At 39.4% G+C, this 9,531-nt stretch overlaps 1 pseudogene; it reads right to left on the bottom strand.

Annotated features, from left to right (window-relative positions):
- Positions 1-421: 421 nt before the first annotated feature.
- LOC118580667 lies at positions 422-709 on the bottom strand (annotated as a pseudogene).
- Positions 710-9,531: the final 8,822 nt, after the last annotated feature.

Genomic DNA, 9,531 nt, shown 5'->3' with positions numbered 1-9,531 from the left:
TGATGTCAACCAAAACAGAACACTGGCCATTTAGTTGAGAGACTGGGGGGGGATATTAGATTATGAGAATGAATATGAATGATGTATTGGATGATACCCACTGGTGAAGTATAGTTATTTACTGAATCTACTCATTAAAATGCTACTATCTTCCAGAACCATCCCCAAAATGTACTTTTATGGTTGGGCTACAGGCAGAGCTCCATGTCTGAGGGCAGGATAAAATGGATGATCCAGATCAGCTATAGAAAGAAAGTGGGGGGACCAAAAAGAAAAATATGCTTGTGCACATACACTGATTATTTTATGTACAATTAAGGAATGAGGATGGGGAAATGAAAGGACAGAGAAAACTATACTTTGGTAGTCACAATGTCTTGGGCTATAACAAAATCCTGGAGTAAAGTAGCTGGTTTCCTTTTTAGTGGACACCTCCTGTCTGCTGCTGGGATATATCAGGTGTATCTTCATTCTCCATTTCCAATGGTGCCAGTGTGTCTGTTTCATTGACTGGTTGCCCATCAAACTGGAATCTGATCTGCCTCATTGATAAATCCCGTCATTCGCAATAGGCTTTTGTTTGTTTACCAAGTGGTGTCTGCCTCCCAATCTTAAACTGCACCACAGAACCTTCCTTCCTTGCCATCTTCAAATTAATATGATGGCTGTTCTCAGTCTTGGCTCCTTCCTTCGGTTTCTCATCGGCCATGGCACGCACCAGAGTCTCTCTGGCTGCTGCTTCACAAAAGAGGAACCAGGTCTGCTCTGAAGGAGTGCAAAAGCGGCATCTGGAGCAGATGGAGGAAGCAGGGGGTACACACCAGGAGATATCCATTTTTAGAAAGGAAACAAGCAAACAAACAAGAAACCAGTTCTATAAATACTTAATACTCTGTGCCTGACCATCAAATTACAAAAGGTTTTAAAATTCTTTCTGGAATGTAGACACTAGAGAACAGCTTTATAGTTAGTGTTTTAGCAGAAGGTATATACTAAGAAAAGTGAGCGCCTAGACAAATATTTTAAAGAATTTAAGCTATAAATTCACAAATAATGATTGGGACCATTATCAAAAGGATGGCTTAAGACTCTCCAAGTGGAACACAATATTTAGCATATCTTCCAAGTGGGATGTTTGGACACTTTCCTGTGCTGAGACTAACTTAGAAGGACCAAGGTCAAGTCTGTCTACAGACCAAGACTCCCAGGAAGAAAACACAATTATCCAGAGGCTTTCTATTTCACACACAATGTTTCCTGAGAAGCTTTTGATTTTCTGGTCTACTTAGAAATATTTCTGTAGGTGTCAACACGTCAAGGTCATATCACTGTCAAGGTCATGAATGTCTTCCTTTGTCTTTTATTGACCCCCTTTCCTCTTGGGGCTAGTAGAAGCAGAATAGCATCTAGTACATTTTCGAAAATGGAAAGTTTCCCCTTTTGTTCTTACATCTCTCTTTGTTTTATTCTCTCACAATTTTAGCTCATGACTTCTGTCTTCAAATAAAATTTAATATAAAAGAAATGCACAGTGCCAGATGGAATGGGGCTGATAAAGCTGAATATGGCTGGTTGACTACTGTTGTTAACACTACCAAAACTATGAATCAATTCTTGAGTACACTTTTGTTTCTGAAAATCCATAGTGCAGTAAAAACTTCTGAAAGTTGTATCAGTCAGCTTTCTGTTACTGTAACAAGAGCCAGAAACAACCAGTTTAGAAGGAGAAAAGGCTTGTCTATGGGAAGAACTCTGGACACATCCAATCTCATATGATAAAGAGAAAGATCAATTTGGTTTTTAATTCTGGAGGCTTTTGGGATAAGACAGAGTACTGTGACAGCTATGCAGGGCAAAAACAGTTCCTCACTGTCAGGGTATGAAAGAGAGAAAGCAAAGAGATTGGGGTTCCAATATCTTTTTCAAGTGCTAGTATCTAAAGACATTCTCTAGGCATTGTATCATAACAGTTCTTGCATATAGAATAGTGGGCTGGGGACAAAGCCATTAGCATGTGTTTTTGAAGGATACTTATCTAACCCATAACAAAACTTTATTAGTTGCTATGTGTATTGATGCCTCATTCCTTTTATGGCTGCATAATATTCCATTGTGTGGCTATAACACAGTTTGCTTATCCAATTATCCATTGATGATCACTTAGCATTTTTCTATCTCTTGACTATTGTGGTTAATTTCATATACATAGTTACTAAAATGAATATTGGAAAATGGAAAAAAATAATTAAAAATTATTTTCATACATGTTTACATCTCTAAGGTGAAACAAAAGATCAAAAATTTGCATTTTACACATGACTAACCATCTTAGTCTAGGCAAGGGGAAGAACAGTAAAAGGTAGCAGCAATCCCTGTTGTCTTGATATACACTGAAAGCAGTCAGCACATTTATTGATGGAGTGTAGAGTATGAAGCCAATGAGGAACCCATCTGCTCTGAGTTCAAATCCTCACACTTATTACTAGTTGTGAATGTTTATCATGATCATGTCTCTCTCTCAAACCTTCAATTTTTTTAATCCTGTGAAATGGGAACTTTTTTTTTTTAATTTGGTTTTTCAAGACAGGGTTTCTCTGTGTAGTTTTGGTGCCTGTCCTGGATCACGCTCAATAGATCAGGCTGGGCTTGAACTCACAGAGATCTGCCTGGCTCTGCCTCCCGAGTGCTAGAATTAAAGGCATGTGCCACTACCACCCAGCCATGAAATGGGAATCTTAGCTACCAACAATAATATAGCACCTCTAACCACTGAACACCATAGCTTCATGTTCAGCAAGCCCCATATTAACTATGCTGCATACTCTGATAAATAATGTATTGCTGTAGTTTTGTATGTCACTTTAAGTCTTTCCTGGTTCAAAATTATAAGTGAAAGCTAGCCTTGGTGGTACATGCCTACAGCCCCAGCATCAGGGAGGTTGTGGCAGGAGGATTGTGAGTTTGAGGCAAGCCTGAGTCACAAGTTATCCTCAGCTTTACAGGACGCTTGCTGTCTCAGGAAACAAAAGACAGAGAATATATGTAAATATTTTTATCTTTCTTAAGATTAAAAAAGTCAGCTCATCTTAATCATAGATTTTTAAATACAGAATTAAAGCATACAAATAAGAATTCATATTCTCTTGCCTGGTATGGGGGCACAAGCCATTAATCCCAGCATTTGGGAGGCAAAGGCGGGAGGTTCTCTGGTGGTTTTTGTCCAGGCTAGTCTATACAATGAATTTCAGGCCATCAAGAGCCACATGATAAAACACTCTCCCAACCCCACAAAAGGGGAAAATGAATTAATGCTCTCTTTCATGACTTACAGAAACACATAGAGAAACAATGTAGTGACTGGAAATGACGCCCCAGTTTTTACACCTCTCATTTTAGTCACTAGAAAAACATTACTCTTCAAAAGATGTCCCTCTGTTATTATGTCTTTTGCAACATTGGCCTTGGACATTGGCTGCAGCAGTTTTGGATCTTGTTCAAATGACCAGGAGAGTGAAACGGAAAGTGTGAGAGGTGGGAAGTCCTTCATGACCAACTGTGGCCTTCGGCCCTTGGAAAAGTGCTCAGTTAAAACCACAGCATGCCACTTGTGCTAAAAAAAACCAGTGGCTTGTTGGGCAGCTAGAGGCTCATAATTTACAAAAAGCCTCTTCTTCTAACTCAAGTTTTCAACATGTGAGTGCAAGTCACATGGGAAGGAAAGAGACCGTGGACTGCTTTGATGACAGTTGGCCATCGTCAAGGAAACTGCTCCCTTGGTAACCGTGGTCAGTACATCTGTCTAGTTGCATTTCAAAGACTCACACAGTCACTACCATAGAAAATATATTTTAAAGTGAAAACACATAGAAAAAAAAATACTATTGTAACGCGAATAAAAAATACAGAGTTGATAAAGATGCCTTTGCTTTTATGCCAAAGTAGTTAGGAAGTAATTATGGTATTAAGTAGAATATGTTTAGGAGTCTTAAGTTATAAATGAAAACTAAAACATCTCCAGTTTAAGACAGCCCATAAAACAATCTAAACCATATAATCATTGAGTTTGATATTGACAATATACAGAGCATGTAAGACTTCATAAAAGTGTTTGTAGGGAGTTTATGTCAAACACTGAACACTCCCAGTTTAATGAAGCTAATGTTCACAATAGCACCTACCTTAAAGAAATATGGGCAAGAGGAAAGGAGATGAGGTTAAAGGTCAAATCCAGGAAAGGATAGAATGTTAAGACTGGCCAGGAATGAAGAAAAGTAATTCTGAAGTAAAAAAGATTAGATGGTAAGAAAACATAATTTAAAAAATTATTGTATTTTTATTTTGTGTATGAGTGTTGGCCTACATATACATATGCATACTACATGTATGCCTGGTGCATGAAGTGGCCAGAAAAAAAGGTACTGGATCCCCTGGAACTGGAGTTACAGATAATTGTGAGCCATCATGTAGGTGCTAAGAAGCAAACCCAGGTCTTCTGCAAGAGCAGCAAGTGCTATTAACCACTGAGCCATCTCTCCAGTATGAAAGCATGATTTTAAAAAAAAGACAAAAAAAAAAAAACCACCACATTTGATTCATTCACAGCTCTTAAGGGAAACAAAAAGCTTACACTGAATTGCTATTTCCTTGAGGGACTAGAGAGAGATAAAATTCAAATTTAAAAAGTCGATTAAAGGTAGACATCTAAACACATTTTAATATGTGTTACCTACATAAATTTCATAAGCATTTCTTATTTCTATAAACATAACTTATAAGTCACATTGAACATGGTCAATAAAGACCTTCATTGATATTAGAATATAAAAAGCCTATGCCAGTAGGCAGAAAAGATGAAATAAGACAAGATTTGATGTCATCGCACATATCTGGAAGAGAGCAGATAACTCAGGGGATTCAGACAAGCTGTTGGTTTATGTTTTGAGATGGACCTTAATTAACCCATAGAATTTTACAAATTCTCTATATACATTTTCCTCAACTTAACATAGAACATTATCATGGAAGAGGTGTCATCCTCTGAGCTTGCTCACACAAACTTGCTCCATGAATAGGGTCAGCAGCTTGGAAGCACATCTCAGAGATTACAGTGGAAACTCTTTGGGATGCTAAGGTACAAGATGGCAGGGAATCAGAGTCGGTGGAAAGCATGGACATTACCCACTTCGTCAAAAATGAATTCCTAAGGGTTGGACCATAAATATGCAGAAATTTTAGGAACACTTTAACCAACTTATTTTACTTATGTTTTACTTTTTATGTTTGCACAAGTGTGAAATATGATAAAAATATGTGTCTAAGTCTAAAACTGTTCTTTTGGTAAGTACAGAACAAAAATTCTAGGTGATAAGAAAGCATTACATTATAGTTCAGGCAGCATAGCTTTTTATTCCTTAGTGCTGAGGGAGATGGGCTGTGCCATATACTGGCCGGTGTCACAGAGATAATGAAGTAAAGGAGTACACCTGGACACCAGCTTTTACTATTTAAAAGTGAGGGAAAAGGAGTGAAATTGGATGGAAGTTCTGACCAAGAAGGATACCATTTTCCTACTCATCTCCACAAATAGGAGGACGCTGTGATGATAAAAAGTATGCATTGAGGCTGGAGTGATGGCTCAGCGTATATTGTTCTTAAGCAGAGAAGCTTACCATCCTCATTGAATGGCTCCAGATTGCCTGTACCTTCAGCTCCAGGAGATCTTCTGGCCTCTACGGGCATTTGCATTCATGTGTACACACACACACACACACACACACACACACACACACACACGACATACACACACATACATAATTAAAAATTAAAATAAATTTAAAAAGATAGACAATGAATTAATGACTAGCAAAGATGAAAACCAAACTTGATAAGTACTTCTTTATGACAAAGAAATTCCATAATTAAACAAACAATTCAATCAATTTTATAGGTGACCTTGGTACTTAATCTTAGTCTTCCTTTGCACTTGCTTGGAAATCTAGTTTAAGGTCTGTTTGAACATCAAAGAACCTAACTAGGTTTAGTATATATATTTTCCCAAAGGAGAAAAACTTTCCCCGATACTAAGGTTGATCTAGACACATTAACTAGAGAAATACTAAAATTGGCAGTTCTATAGAGCAAGTTGATTTTTTTCCCTGATAAATTATTCTTTGAGACTATCTTCAATGTCAAACATAAAATGGTGTCTTTGCAATACTGCCAGTGAGTTGCTGTACATGGTCTCTTTCAACTGACTTATCTACCAGGGTCTTTTTGTGCCTGTTGATTGAAAAGTCATCTTGCACATGTTCCATTTTCCTAATCTGTTTGACAGCGTCCCAGACAAATGTTGGAGGAGAAGATCCTGCTTGCAACATTACATCACTGGCTTGGAGATTCTGCTGTACTTCAGCAAGAGAGAACACAATTACAGCCTTGGAGTGTAACTTCCATTTTGTGGAAAGCTATTTTCACTTTGGCACACGAACACAATATGAAAACGAAAAATCCTAAAGGGAATATGGAAATCTGTACACCCTCCAGCTGATTCTTCAAAGTTCATTTTGAAAAATGTACTTGTTTTGAGATTCACTGTAGCAGAAAAACTGTATTTACTAAACCATCTAGCATATTCCTAGACAGGCATAATACCACCCAGTCAATCCATGTCATGCTGGCTCTTCCCTTCCTTGGGAAATTGGGTTTAAAGACTGTTTTCTTTCCTCATTGATAATTTTTGGATTAGCCAGTAACTGCTGGGAAATCTTGGTGACCTTATCTAATTGTGGTAGAGGCAAAAATCGTGAGTACCACTAGGAAGGCCATGTTTCCCAGCCTTGCCTGCAACCAGATGCAGCCATGTGACTGTACTTTTTCTTTCTTTGCTTGCTGTGCGATTAATGCAAAAATCCTGGGGAGGCCTTTGGGGCTTCAGAGATGCATAAACAGTAGAAGGAAAAATCCTGAATCCATGCACCCACGGAGCAGAGCAACTGCTAAGTTCAAACCCGTATCTAGGCCAAGAAAGACACATCAGCTTCTGACACCTTCATGTGCTGAAATGCCAGGACTGTTTGTTTTTGCAGTCTGGTATCACTTAACCAGATTAGCCACAGAAGTAGAACCAAGAAGTCTGCAACTGTGCACCTTAGGAGTTCCACTCCATGATCATGTTTGAATGGGGCATATAGTCCAGGATGCATATGCTAATTGATTGCACACACAAATGTCAATGTATGTTCATCTCCGTGACAAGGAGAATCATGGTCCTATCGGAAACAAATTTATGAAGGCTTCCCCTCACGGTCCTATCAGAACCTCAAGTAGAAGCATTTGTCTTAACTAAGGAGGAACCCATGAGAAAGTGTCTACCGAGAGGGGTACAGAGAACAGTTTCTTGTACGGTGCTCATGGAATGGAACAAAATAACAGGAGATTGGTGGAGACAGTGAGGGGAAGTGAGGTAATAAGAGGTTGCAGAGTGCAGGGCCAAAACCAGCCAGAGGGAGCATCTTGCTCTTCGCACAGATATTAGAGAATCAATTGCATTTTGTATTAGAAAAAGACTGCTCTGTTCACGCATGGAGGAATGGCTTGGGTCTATTTATGCAGAGATAGTGTGCGACAGTCTCCTCCAGAATATGCATACCCCAGGAGAAAAGGAAGTACATGTTCCTCAGCATTAGAAAACATGCGGGAGACTGGAAACCCAATATTGGGGTAAACTTCGGTTACGTTTTCTTTGTGCCATTTTCCTCTTTTATGACTAGAGATGGCCTTGGGGTTAAACTTGGTTAAATTTGAGATGGGAGCTCCCCTCCACCCCCATTAAGAATACCCAAAGCAAACAAAACAATGGCAAGAAGCGAGGCTGGTTTTTAGTGAGATTTTTGTTATGAGTGTCCCTCATACCCAAGGCACTTTGGGAATCTACTAGTCCCTTATCCATTGTCACCCCTGGGGAGGACTCCCCAGAGGATGTCACCCATAGGATGAATTGGGATTCTCTCTCTGTAACTTCTCAGGAGATCTTCCAACATGTTAGTTACTCTGAAATATTTAGGAAGGGTTCTTCCCAACACACATTGAGGGAATGTTTTCATTTCTCCTGCTTCCCTAGAATTCCAGCACTAATGTCCCCTGTCTCAGAGTGTTTTCCAATTCTCAAGTGAATTACATGTTGATGTTTGGCATTTGAGATGCCATTTTTTCTACAGTGTATATAAAGGCCACAAAGGTAGATGAGCAAACTATTAGCTTGATGTTCTTTGCCTTTCTCTGGGTCCTGATCTTGCTTCTTGCCTTGGTGATTCATATTGTGGAGTCTGGCAATCACACCTTTCCCAACCATGCAAACCTCAGAGCAGGCTCCAACTAGCCCTGTGTTCTCCATTCCTGAGAGAAGAGGCGGCAGCCTTTTGTGTCTTCAGGTTCACACTCACTTAGCCTTCCCAGGAGCAATGGGGAGGTAGGAAGAGGAGAGAGAGAGAGAGAGAGAGAGAGAGAGAGAGAGAGAGAGAGAGAGAGAGAGAGAGAGAGAATATGCCCTGAAGTGAGATGCTTCTAAAAGGTGTCTCTTCCCACTTGGGAAAGATAATTGACTCCAGGTAGCTATTTTTGAAGGCACAATGGTAGACTTTCAAAGCCAGTCTGTTAATTTGATCATATTAACTTTGGAGTCACTTGACTGGACAGTTTAGGAAGCAACAATTCTCTTAAGACTCCTATAATTACATTTGGACAAGCTTGTGCATAGGACAAGTCCACCAGCTTATTATAACCGTGCCGCATTTCACACACCATCTTCATTATCTTGTGCTAAAGAAGAACGCACACTCTTTTCTGGCTAATTTTAGATTGGCCACTGACACACTCGGCAGTGTTTATAAAGAAAACAAAACTTGGATGTTGGCCCTTTTAATTATAACTGGCAGAATCGCTACACCCCAAATCACATAATCTCTTCATAATATATCTTTGAAGACATCTGCTTGCAAAGCAGAACAAGGAACTTGAGTTCTAAAAACAAACTTTGCACTAGATTGATTGGTCTGGCGAGCCCTGCTTCTGAAGTACTGACGGATCTTGAAAGATATATCCCTGAACTTTCAGAAAAGTTTAAATAGTCTGTTGTGGAGCGTCATCCAACTGTCCTTGGTCTGGACATTAAGACTGGTGACTTGAGTGCCTGTTTTATTGCCAAGTCTACTGGCCCAATGGTCGGTGTCGTACATTTCAACAGGCATCTATGCTTTGGAGCTTCCAAGTAAATGTCTAGCTCGTGTGTCATGCAGTGAACTCTAGTATACCACTTTACCTGGGAAATAATCACCACTTACTGGGCGCTATGTTCTAGGTGCTTTGTCTGACATATTGGAGATAAGGGAATACACAGAACATTTTGGCAAACAATGATAGCTCATCTATGACATCATTTTGTCTGTGATGTCTGTCACTGAGCTTAAGTTTGAGGTCTTAACACTTGCTGCATGACCTAAAAGATTAAATGGAGCTGTGATTGGTCATCTTTGC

Source organism: Onychomys torridus, chromosome 3 (genome assembly GCF_903995425.1).
Source record: "Onychomys torridus chromosome 3, mOncTor1.1, whole genome shotgun sequence".
NCBI classification, from domain to species: Eukaryota; Metazoa; Chordata; class Mammalia; order Rodentia; family Cricetidae; genus Onychomys; species Onychomys torridus.
The sequence above is the reverse complement of the archived record's forward strand: the minus strand, read 5'-3'. Positions and strand labels throughout refer to the sequence as shown.